General features: G+C 45.1%; 1 pseudogene; it reads left to right on the plus strand.

Moving 5' to 3' along the window:
- Positions 1 to 510: 510 nt before the first annotated feature.
- LOC113619393 (cold shock domain-containing protein E1 pseudogene) lies at positions 511 to 2,140 on the plus strand (annotated as a pseudogene).
- The last annotated feature ends 11,010 nt before the right edge of the window (positions 2,141 to 13,150 follow it).

A 13,150-nucleotide genomic window follows, 5' to 3' on the forward strand; every position in this document is an offset into this window, starting at 1 on the left:
ACCTATGCAAAGCAATTCACTGCAACATCATAAAAGTGAAAGCTTGGAAACAACCTAACAACTTCTTTGGGCTTTGGGTGACCAAAGGGTAAAACCTATACAGTAGAATGAGCTGCAACCATTAAATCAAATAGGGAAAAAGAGCCATGGTGAAGTGAAATAAGCAAGGTCCTACTAAGCAGGTAGTATGTTACCATTTGTGTAAAAGGGAGGGTAGAAAAAAAAATACATGTTCACTTATTTGCCTGTATACTTGTAACACAGCTCTTAAAGGACTCCTGCGCAGGTGATAACTCAGCCATCCCTGGGGAGGGGACTGGGTGGTGAGAAATGAAAGGACAGGGAAACAGAGAGATCTTTCACTCTTCACCCTGTTGTACATTTTGAATTTTGAACCTGTGTATATATTACATTAAAACAAAACAAAGATTACCTGAGCTCTAGTACTTAGAATCACTTACATCACATAAGAACAGCACCCACTTGGTACACGTCAGCTTAAATTCAAACATGCAAGACCCCACCTTTCCTTTCCTCCACAGCTTCCAAAAGTTGAACTTCCTGGATTCCCAGAGGTGTTACCAGGCAACTGTGCAACTCTGCTTCATTCCAGAACTGGCTGCAGACAAGGTGGAGGCAAGGCAAATGACCTCCCTCCGCTCCACCCAAAAGTTGACAGGATCATGACGTTCCATAACCCTGAGGCCAGGCTCTCCCTGGGAACCAGAATTTTCCAAATCATCCCAAACACCCGTAGCCGTATGAGAGGATTTCAATAGCATTATCCTTTTAAACCCTCCCATCAACCTTTCCAGGACAGTATTATGTCCTTATTTTACAGATGGGAGAATCAAACCAAATGAAAAATTGACAGCCAGAGAATCTTGTCCAAAAATCAAAAGGATAGGAATAGAAGACTCAGGATTCAAACCGGTGTCTTTCTGGACTTCCTTGGCTGTCCAGTGGTTAAGACTGTGCTTCCAAAGCAGGGGGCACGGGCTCAGTCCCTGGTCAGGGAACTAAGATCCCACATTCTGCGTTTCTTGTCTTAAATGGGTGCCAGGGCCTGAGGGTCATTTGGTGCCTCTTTCATTGCCCTCACACTGTTCTCTGGCTCCTTGGTACTTATTAAAAAGTTAATAATAAAGAATTCCCTGGTGGTCCAATGGTTAGGACTCAGCACTTTTACTGTCCGGGGCGGGGACTAGGGGAAGGGGAGGATGGGGTGGTGGGGGCAGGGGGAAGGGGGGCGGCCGGTTCGATCCCTGGTCAGGGAACTAAGATCCTGCAAGCTGCGTGGCGTAGCCAAAAATAATAATAATAATAATAATAGTCTAAAAAAAGTTATACCGGTATCCCACCATCAAGAGATAGGAGCTACTATTCGCCCCTTGAGGCGTGTTGATCCAACACAGACTGAGTACCAAGGAATGATTGAGATCGTGGATGAAGTGGATATGAAAGGTGAGGTCTATCCATTTGGCGTAGTTGGGATGGCCAACAAAGGGGATTGCCTACAGAAAGGGGAGAGCGTCAAGTTCCAATACTGTGTCCTGGGCCAAAATGCACAGACTATGGCCTACAACATCACGCCCCTGCGTAGGGCCACAGTGGAGTGTGTGAAAGATCAGTTTGGCTTCATTAACTATGAAGTAGGAGATAGCAAGAAGCTCTTTCTCCATGTGAAAGAAGTTCAGGATGGCATTGAGCTACAGGCAGGAGATGAGGTGGAATTCTCGGTGATTTTTAATCAGCGCGCTGGCAAGTGCACTGCTTGTAATGTTTGGCGAGTCTGCGAGGGCCCCAAGGCTGTTGCAGCTCCACGACCTGATAGGTTGGTCAATCGCTTGAAGAACATCACCCTGGATGATGCCAGGGCTCCTTGCCTAGTGGTTCTTCGTCAGCCAAGGGGACTAGATAACTCAGTGGGATTTGGTGCCGAAAGAAAGATCCGTCAAGCTGGTGTCATTGACTAACCACATCCACAGAGCACATCATTAATCCACCATGATCAAGTTGGGGGGATTCTGGTGAAGGGTTCTGAATATCTCCCTCTTCATCCCTCCCAAAACCTGGAATACTTATTCTATTGAGCTATTACACCAGTTTTAACACCTTCCTCATGCTATGTTTAAAAAAATAAATACATTTAAGAAAACCATTTAAAAATTATGCACAGTTGCAGCCTGGAGAACTTAAGGTGGCGCCTTATAGTATCAATTTTAGGAGCTTTATTTGGTTCATTTAATGCAACTGGTAATTGCAAAATCCACTTCGCCTGTGTAAGTGAAAATTGTAGACTGTTACCTTGTTGACCCTATGAAATTCTGCACTTGATACTTAGTATGTACTCTACCTTCATTACTTCTGGCAAGATGTTCTGCCTTAGCACTCAGTTGCATTCTTTTTCCTTTTCTTTTCTGTTCATTATGCTTTAATTCTGAGGACCATATTATGGTAGAATATATTAAAAATTACAAAAATTTGTATAGGCAAACCAATTCTTTAAGTTGTGGCCAAATGTTATTTTTCATATCATTTATAATCTTGTCACAGTCCACTTAATGAAGTTTGGTTAGATTTCAGTGAAAATTATCTTCCAGGGTAGTTTTTTTTCCCCCCACCTGGGAAGGGGGGGGTAACTTTACCACAATTAGTACATCTGGTACAGAATTTCATGCAAATGAGGTGTGCCAGCAGTGTGATAATTTAAACGTATTTAAACAAAAACAGAAGGATGAATGCACAAACTTGCTGCTGCTTAGATCACTCCAGTTTCTTTTACTGCTTTCAAAACAAGCAAAAAATAATTTAAAAGTTGTGCCTGAGGGCTTCCCTGGTGGCGCAGTGGTTGACAGTCCGCCTGCCGATGCAGGGGACGCGGGTTCGTGCCCCGGTCCGGGAGGATCCCACATGCCGCGGATCGGCTGGGCCCGTGAGCCATGGCCGCTGAGCATGCGCGTCCGGAGCCTGTGCTCCGCAACGGGAGAGGCCACAACGGTGAGAGGCCCGCGTACCCCCGCCCCCCCCAAGAAAAAAAAAAAGTGCCTGAAAAAAAAAAAGGAACTACTAACAAAACATATATGTCCTATAATATGTATTTGTGTGCAGTTTAAACAGGATTATTGTACAAAGCTGGTTTTTAGTCTAATTTTTTCCATTAACGATTTTTCTTTTTCTTTTTTTTTTGTTTTTATTTTTTTGTTTGTTTGTTTTTTTGCGGTACGCGGGCCTCTCACTGTTGTGGCCTCTCCCGTTGCAGAGCTCAGGCTCTGGACGTGCAGGCTCAGTGGCCATGGCTCATGGGCCTAGCCGCTCCGCGGCACGTGGGATCTTCCCGGACCGGGGCATGAACCTGTGTCCCCTGCATCGGCAGGCGGACTCTCAACCACTGCACCACCAGGGAAGCCCTGATTTATTCTTTATTGAAGTACAGTTGATTTACAATGTTGTATTAATTTCTGATATACAGCAAAGTGATTCAGTTATACATATATACATACATATATATATACATACATATATGTGTATGTATATATACTCGTTTTGGGGGAATTTTTTTTGGCCACATCGCATGGCACGTGGGATCAGGATCGAACCTGTGCCCCCTTCAGTGGAAGCGTGGAGTCTTAACCACTGGACCTCCAAGGAAGTCCCTATATATTCTTTTTTATAAAAAAAATAAATTTATTTATTTTATTTTTGGCTGCATTGGGTCTTCGTTGCTGCACGCAGGCTTTCTCTAGTAGCGGCGAGTGGGGGCTACTCTTTGTTGCAGTGAGCGGGCTTCTCATTGCAGTGGCTGCTCTTGTTGCAGAGCACAGGCTCTAGGCTTGTGGGCTTTGGTAGTTGTGGCACACGGGCTCAGTAGTTGTGGCTCGCTGGCTTAGTTGCTCCGCAGCATGTGGGATCTTCCCGGACCAGGGCTCGAACCCGAGTCCCCTGCATTGGCAGGCGGATTCTTAACCACTGCCCCATCAGGGAAGTCCTATATTCTTTTTTATTATGGTTTAATACAGGATATTGAATATAGTTCCCTGTGTTATGCAGTAGGACCTTGCTGTTTATCCATTCTGTACGTAATAGTTTGCATCTCTAATCCCAAATTCCCAATCCATTCCTCCTCCATGCTCCCTCCCCCTTGGCAACCACAAGTCTGTTCTCTATGTCTGTGAGTCTGTTTCATAAATAAGTTCATTTGTGTCATGTTTTATTTATTTTTAATTATTAATTAATTAGTTTTTACTTTTTGGCTTGCTGAATGGCTTACAGGATCTTATTTCCCTGACCAGGGATCGAACCCGGCCCTGTACACAGCCCCCCCACACCCTGGCAGTGAAATCGCCAAGTCCTAACCACTGGGACTGCCAGGAAATTTCCTGTGTCATATTTTAGATTCCACATATAAGTGATATTATATGATATCTGTCTTTCTCTTTCTGACTTACTTCACTTAGTATGATAATCTCTAGGTCCATCCAGGTTGATACAAATGGCATTATTCCATTTTTTTTTTTATGGCTGGGTAGTATTCCATTGTATATATATATCACATCTTCTTTCGATGGACATTTAGGTTGCTTCCATGTCTTGGCTATTGTAAATAGTGCTGATGTGAACATAGGGGTGCATATATCTTTTCAAGTTACAGTTTTGTCAAGATACATGCCCAGGAGTGGGATTGCTGGATCATATAGCAGCTCTACTTTTAGTTTTTTGAGGACTCTCCATACTGCTTTCCACAGTGGCTGCACCAATCTACATTCCCACTAACAGTGTGGGAGGGTTCCTTTTTCTCCACACCCTCTCCAGCATTTGTTATTTGTAGATTTTTTTTTTTTTAAGTTGGGTTGACTGCGCAGGTCTTGTTTGCGGCATGTGGGGCGTGCGGGATCTTTAGTTGCGGCATGTGAGATCTAGTTCCCTGACCAGGGATCGAACCTGGGCCCCCTGCACTGGGAGCGCCGAGTCTTAGCCACTGGACCACCAGAAAAGTCCCGTTATTTGTAGACTTTAATCATGGCCATTCTGACCAATGTGAGGTGGTACCTCATTGTAGTTTTTTTTTTTTTAAAGATTTATTTATCCTTTATTTTATTTTTATTTTTGGCTGGGTCGGGTCTTAGTTGTGGCATGCAGGATCTTTCGTTGCAGTGCATAGGCTTTTCATTGCAGCGTGTGGGCTTCTCTCTAATTGTGGCGTGCAGGCTCCAGGGCACGTGGGCTCTGTAGTTGTGGCGTGTGAACTTAGTAGTTGTGGCGCGCGGGCTTAGTTGCCCTGCAGCATGTGGGATCTTACTTCTCTCACCAGGGATCGAACCCGCGTCCCCTGCATTGTAAGGTGGATTCTTTACCACTGTACCACCAGGGAAGTCCCCTCATTGTAGTTTTGATTTGCATCAGAACAATTTTTCTTATGCTTCTTGACAATGGCATTTCTTATTTTGTAAATAGCCCATTCATGTCAATTTGCCCAATTTCTTGTTATGATGTATCTCTTTTCTTCATTAATTTATAAGTGTATTTTATATATTAGGCATATAAGCCTCTCTCACGGGCCCAGCCGCTCCGCGGCATGTGGGATCTTCCTGGACCGGGGCACGAACCCGTGTCCCCTGCATCGGCAGGCGGACTCTCAACCACTGCGCCACCAGGGAAGCCCCTTTAGTGGTTTTTAATTTTTTTTTTGAGACTCACTAAAGTATTTTATTTTGATGTAAGCAAGGCTCTCAATCTTTTCTTTTTTTAAAAAAAAATTTATTTATTTGGCTGCGCCCTGTCTTAGTTGCGGCACGTAGGACCTTTTAGTTGCAGCATGTGGGATCTAGTTCCCTGACCAGGGATGGAACCCAGACCCCCTGCACTGGGAGAGCGGAGTCTTAGGCAGTGGACCACCAAGGAAGTCCCAAGATTTTCCCTTTAAAAGATGAGAATTCCCTTGTCTGAGACTTTGAAAATTGCAAGGAATTGATAGCTCAGCCTTTTGTGGAGTGGATATTATATGTTGTCAGGCACTGAGCTAGGCCTTATGGTTGCAGAAATGAAAACGATATGGCTCCGTCATTCAAATCTCATAGACTAATGGAGTGTGTGTGCTTGCAGGGATTTTGAGGGCAACACCGTTTATTGAGCAATTTAAGTATTCTATTCCGCTCTGAAATGTCACCTTTGACATACATTAAAAAATATACTTGGGCTTCCCTGGTGGCGCAGCGGTGAAGAATCCGCCTGCTAATGCAGGGGACACGAGTTTGAGCCCTGGTGCAGGAAGATACCACATGCCACGGAGCAACTAAGCCTGTGCGCCACAACTACTGAGCCTGTGCTCTAGAGCCCGTGAGCCTCAGCTACTGAAGCCGGCATGCCTAGAGCCCATGCTCTACAACAACAGAAGCCACCGCAACGAGAAGCCCACGCACCGCAACGAAGAGTAGCCCCTGCTCACCACAACTAGAGAAAGCCTGCACGCAGCAAGAAAGACCCAACTCAGCCAAAAAAAAAAAATTTATTAAACATATATGTATATATACTTGAGTCTGTTTCTGGACTTGCTGTTCAGTTGAATTGATATCTATGATTATCCCAGTGTCAATTCCACATTCTATATTATTATTTTACTTGGACTATTTTCTCTCTTTTTTTTTTTGACTTCAACTTTTTAAAAAAATTTATTTATTTTTGGCTACATTGGGTCTTTGTTGCTGCACGTGGGCTTTCTCTAGTTGCGGAGAGCAGGGGCTACTCTTCATTGCGGTGTGCAGGCTTCTCATTGCGGTGGCTTCTCCTGTTGCGGAGCATGGGCTCTAGGCGCGCGGGCTCAGTAGTTGTGGCGCATAGGCTCAGTAGTTCTGCGGCATGTGGGATCTCCTCTGACCAGGACTCGAACCCGTGTGCCTTGAATTGGCAGGCGGATTCTTAACCACTGCACCACCAGGGAAGCCCAACTCTCTTATTTTTAACAGCTTCATTTAGGTGTAATTTACATGCTGTATATTTCACTCATTTGCAGCATAAGGTTCAATGATTCTTGGTAAATTTACAAATCTGTGTAACCCTCACCACAATCTGATTTTAGAACATTTCAGTCACCCCAAAAAGAAACTTTATGTTCATTCCCACCCCCAGCTCCAGGCAACCACCAATCTACTTTGTGTCTCTATAAATTTGTCTTTTCTGGACATTTCATATAAATGGAATCATACAATATGTCATCTTTTACATCTGGCTTTACTTTATCTGTTTCTTAATATGTAGTGAGCCTGACTTCTTTCATTATTCTTCAGTTTTAGGAAATTTCTTGGGCATTTCTCAGAGTAAAATGATTGTTCCAGAAGAAGTTGTTATCACACAGAATTAAACTATAGCCCCAGGACTTCCCTGGCTGTCCAGTGGTTAAGACTCCACGCTTCCACTGCAGGGGGCACAGGTTCGATCCGTGGTCAGGGGACTAAGATCCCGCATACCTTGCTGCGTGGCCAAAAAATAAAATAAAATAAAAGTTAAAAAGAATACAAATAGGGACTTCCCTGGTGACGCAGTGGTTAAGAATCCGCCTGCCAGTGCAGGGGACACGGGTTCGAGCCCTGATCCAGGAAGATCCCACATGCCGTGGAGCAACTAAGTCCGTGTGCCACAACTACTGAGCCCATGAACCACAACTGCTGAAGCCCGCACGCCTAGAACCTGTGCTCTGCAACAAGAGAAGCCACGGCAATGAGAAGTCTGCACACTGCAACAAAGAGTAGCCCCTGCTCACCACAACTAGAGAAAGCCTGTGAGCAGCAATGAAGACCCAACACAGCCAAAAATAAATAAACAAAATAAATAAATTTATTTTAAAAAGGATACAAATAAATAAACTATAGCCCCAGAATAATTGCATACATCATAACCTTACAAGGTAACTGATTGAAGGTTCTCTTCGTGTATTAAGCCAGTTTGCTTCTTAAAAACAAAGGACATATATACACTCAGCTGCATGGCAAATCATTCTTCCTTTCTGAACCTCAGTTGTTTGTTTGTAATCTGTATAATGGGGACTGTAACACTTGGAATCGTGAATATCCACTTGCTTTACCTCCACTCTCCCTCTGTAGGGCCACACCAGCCCCTGGTGTGGCCCTACAGAGGCCACACAAAAGCATGCGCAGAACAGGTACGTTAATTATGGCTACATTTTATTAAGCTCTCTCAGGTGCCAGATGCACTGAATTTTCACAATGACCAGGTGTGGCAAGTATTGTAATCATCCCACTTTATGTGTTCACTCAAGGTGGGCACATATTTATTGATGACCTACCTACTGTGGGTGAGCACTGGCCTGGCACAGGTAAGCTTGAAGCCAAAGAGACAATGGTCCCAGCACATGGTAGAGTGAGGAGACACACACTGCACAGCAGAAAACAAACAGTGAATGTGTAATACCAAGTTAAGAAGGCAGCCAAGCAGGATTGCAATGGAGAATAACAAGGAAAGCCTCTTTCAATCAAGTCTTCAGGGAAGGTTGGTCTAAGAAGAAAAATCTTGTCTCGGACTTAAAAAATAAAAAGGAGGGAATTTCCTAGCGGTCCGGTGGTTAGGACTCAGTGCTTTCTCTGCCATGGGCCTGGGTTTGATCCCTGGTTGGGGAACTAAGATCCCACAAGCCATGCGGCACCGCCAAATTAAAAAAAAAAAAAAAGGAGCCAGCACCTTGCAGGGCTGGGAGAGAAACATTCCAGGCCAAGGAAAGTGAGGCTCAGAGAGGGACAGGAAGGGCACAAAGTCACACAAGGACTACAGAATAAGCCAAGATTTGAAACCCTAATGCCAGATGCCAAACTCCCCTCCATGACATTCTAGTAACCGTCGTTAACCCAGCTAAGTGTGGGGACTCACAGGAGGTCCGAAGAAAAATCAAGGCCTTGTTTGACCCTGAGTGGACGGATGGCTGCTCAAGGCTGGGGCTGAAGCTACAGCAATGCTTGTGGGTGCGGGGAGGATTTATCATCCTGGGCTCCCGGTTGGGGGAGGGGCGGGAGTTGTACCCCATTGTCCTTCCCTTCCTTCCCGCTCTCAGACTCCAGCTCTGACAAAGCTGTTTTAATAAGTTTATTAAGCCTTTGTCTTAATCCACCTTTGAGCAGGGGACTTTCCTGGTGGGGGAGGGATGGGGCCTGTGCTGGGTGGAAGCAAAGGCCGAGAGGCAGAAAGCGGGCAGGCCAAGAGGGAATCTTGAGGCCTGAAGGGATTGAACTGACTTCTCAAATGTCACCTCCTCCTAGAGGTCTTCCTTGTCTGCCCTACATAAAACAGTTTTTCCCAGATGTACCCTTATCCTTCTCTGTTCCCTTCCCCTGCTTTGTTTTTCTTCTAGTCTTTGACTTATAGTAGGCATTCTATTAGTATTTGTTGAATAAAATAGTTATTTGTGCTCTTCCATGTGAGAGGCGTGGGGTTAGACCTTTTATCACCACATCCTTCCCACCCCACCCTCCATCTCCCCAGTAGTAATGACCCTAGGCTTCTTCCAAGCCCTTTTTACCCTGTAATTACTTATATGTCAAGGCTCAGAGTGTAAATTCCAAGAGAGCAGAACTGCTTGGTGGTGTCGGCTGCTCCTGAGCACAGTGTCTGACACGTAGGGAGTGTAGGATAATCATTTGCTGAATAAATGAATGAATGAGTGAATGAATGAATGAAGCCCTTACCTGGGCTGGTAAAGGCCTCCCAGGGCTGAGCTGGGAAGCCTGCCTATGTGACTTTGAGGTAATGCCTACTGCCCAGAACTCCATGGGATTTTCCTCTTCTGAGCGGCTCTTATTTCACTGATACTGCCTTTACTCTAAATAGTTCTGGGATTCCTCTTGAGTAAGTGTCTCTTAAACCTCAGAGCACAAAAGAATGACCAGGGAAATCCCAGAGCCCACCTTAGAGGTAATGAATTAGCGGGGCTGTCCTGGGCTAAGGGAATCTAGCTGTTCACAATCCATTCTCCACTCCAGGCATCTTCTTAAAATACATAAATCCAATCAAGTCACTCCCTTGCTGAAAACCCATCACTGGTTTCCTGGTGATCTAGTGACAAAGTCCAAGCTCCAGGTCCCTCTAGCATCTTCACGGTCTGGCCCCTGTTCACATGCACCATCAAGGCACCAGGTTCTCTGTTGCTTTGGGGACTTCTTCGCAGAGTTCTTCCTTCGCTTGGAAGACTCTCCCCCTCTTCCTACTCCTAGTTTTCATCTTCAGGTTGTCCTTGCCAGGCTGACTTCTTTTTCTTCAGACCTCAGCCTAGAAGCCCTCTCCTCCCTGAGGCCCGATCCGCAACTGCAGAGGGCCCTCTGCTGGCCACACATACCTGGCCATCGCCGAGAGCTGAGGCACGGTTTTGTAACTGACTCTCTCTCTCGTGCAACTGTAAGCTTGTTGAGGGCGGGAACCATCATAGTTCCCAGAACCTATCACAATGCCTAGCTCATAATTGGTGTCAACCCCAGGGGAAGACGGCACTGATTTAGATGGCCAGTCGTGTGTGTGTGTGTGTGTGTGTGTGTGTGTGTGTGTGTGTGTGTGTGTGTGTGCTGAGAACCTACCCTGTAACTTAGGACTAATCTTTCCCATCCTTTAAGGCCCAGCCTTCCTTTGTGTGGTCTCTCTGATCCCTTATGGCTTGGTGGTAATAATAATGTTAATAATTAAGAAGTACTGATAAATACTGATAACATACTATGTACTGCTTTTTGTGCTTGCTTTCCAAGTATTAACTCATTCAGTCCTGTTTCAACCCAATGGGATAAGCCTAGCAACCTAATTTTATAAATAAGAAAATTGAAGCATGGAATGATTTAAAGAAAGGAGCATGGTCTTTGGAATCAGGCAATTCTGGGTTTTAGTCCAACCTCCACCTCACCAGCTATGCATGACCACGGGCAAGTCGCAAAGGTCTCTTAGCCTTCGTTCTGTCCCACATCTGTGAAATGTGAGTTGTAATAATACCTGACCTATCAGGATGTTGTGAGAACTCATGCAAAGTGCTTAGCCCATGTTGAGAACTCCATACTCTAGGAGATGTTATTATTATATAATTGTTTTGTCCTTGGAGCATGGTAGAGACATTCAGAAGTTGAGTTGTTTTACTAAATAGAACTGAATGTTCCTGAAAGAATTGTCACCAGGGTTTTAAAATGGGGATGTCTTCTTTTTTGACTCTTTGTCTCCTTGAATGCATTTGAACATTCTCTGAACACACATTGACTGAACTTTTTTGCAGCAAGAAGTAGAGGTAGGAAGCAGGAGTCTTCCTGGAAATGCCCTGGTAGGCAGGGTGAGGCCTAGTTGAGATTTAAAAGGGGTTCTGTCCTCAGGAATTCCCTGGCGGTCCAGTGGTTAGGACTCCAGGTTTTCGCTGCTGAGGGCCCGGGTTTGATCCCTGGTTGGGGAACTAAGATTCCACAAGCGCATGGCAAAGCCAGAAAAAAAAGCGAGTGGGGCTCTGTCCTACGTATAAGGCTAGAAACTGTTCTTACTGATGGCTAGACATTCATTCAATTAGTCTTTACTGTGTGTCAGGCACAGTGCTGGGCTCTGGGGACATCTACGTTCCCCATGCTGGAGGAGCTGACCCACTGGGGAAAAGACAGGCAATACTACCTTGTTACTAAATTACAATTTTGAGGAGTGCTCCAGAGAAGAGAAACTCAGTCCCCTGAGAGCCAACAATAGGCTTGGGATCTGGTTTCGAAGTAAATAGGAGAGCAGGGAGGAGTGCTCCAGGCAGAGGGAAAGTACATGGAAGCCAGAGGTCAGGTGGAGGAGTTTGAATTGCTGTCATGGTAACAGGGAATGGCCAGAGTGTCTGAGGCTTCAGGATGGGAAAAAGAGGGCTGGAGAAGCACCACAGGGCCACTTGCTGCCCAACTGCACGTTCTTCTCCCCTTCCTCCTCTAGTGAGCCCTGCTCTCCCTTTCAGCCTCCTCCTTTCTGGCACATATGCCTGCTCAAAACTCTCCTACCCTGGAAATGTTTCCCCAGCTGTCCTGTCCACCCAAGGTATGATACTCTCTCCAGCACGCTAAGCATTTGTCTGTTCATTCATTCCCTCCTTTCTTTTCATAAATAAACCACATAAAACTTGAACCCTACAAAGAGAGGAAAACTTAAATTACCCAGAGGCATCTGTTATCCATATTTGTATCTATACCCCTAGGTTTTGTTAGAAACATATATTGTTATAAAAACAGGATACAATGTATATAAATTGCATTTTATAAAAACTTTAATATCCTGCAAACATTTTGCCACATTTAAATAGCAAATAACAACACTCTTAATGGCCACCTGAGATTCTATACCATGTACCATAATTACTCAACCAAAGGCTTACTATCCATTCTTTCTCAAATATTTAGTGAATACCTGTTGTGTGCCAAGACTTTGCCTGGAAATTTAGTCTGACTGGGCTTCCCTGGTGGCGCAGTGGTTGAGAGTCCGCCTGCCGATGCAGGGGACGCCGGTTCGTGCCCTGGTCTGGGAAGATCCCACATGCCGCGGAGCGGCTGGGCCCGTGAGCCATGGCCGCTGAGCCTGCGCGTCCGGAGCCTGTGCTCCGCAACGGGAGAGGCCACAACAGTGAGAGGCCCGCGTACCAAAAAAAAAAGAAATTTAGGCTGACTGCAGGATCTTGTTATTATCATAGTAATACTATCGTAAATGAATAGTTGCTGAATATCCTTGGGTCTCAATGTCTCTGTGAATCAGATGTTGATTCAGGAAAAATTCCCAGAAGTAGGATTTCTGGATTAAAGAGGAGGCACACTTTAAGGTCAAATTACCCTCCAGTTAAGTTTTACCAAGTTACACTCACACTTACTTTCTATGTTGAGCTTCCCAATACTATCCATTACTTTCTCTACTTCCTCCTTTCCCTCCTAAACGCTCTTCAGGCTGGCTTTTGTTCCCACTACTCTCGTGCAATTGTTTGGGACATTTAATACTATGGGCCACCCTTTTCTTCTTCTTGTTTTTAAAAAATTTTTAAATTTATTTTATTTTTTTATTTTTGGCTGTGTTGGTTCTCCGTTGCTGTGTGCGGGCCTTCTCTAGTTGCGGTGAGCCGGGGCTTCTCTTTGTTGCGGTGTGCGGGCTTCTCATTTTCGTGGCTTCTCTTGTTGCA

The sequence above is a fragment of the Aethalodelphis obliquidens genome, unplaced genomic scaffold (genome assembly GCF_003676395.1).
Source record: "Aethalodelphis obliquidens isolate GAN/ISIS:26980383/991018 unplaced genomic scaffold, ASM367639v1 scaffold7, whole genome shotgun sequence".
Classification (NCBI taxonomy): Eukaryota; Metazoa; Chordata; class Mammalia; order Artiodactyla; family Delphinidae; genus Aethalodelphis; species Aethalodelphis obliquidens.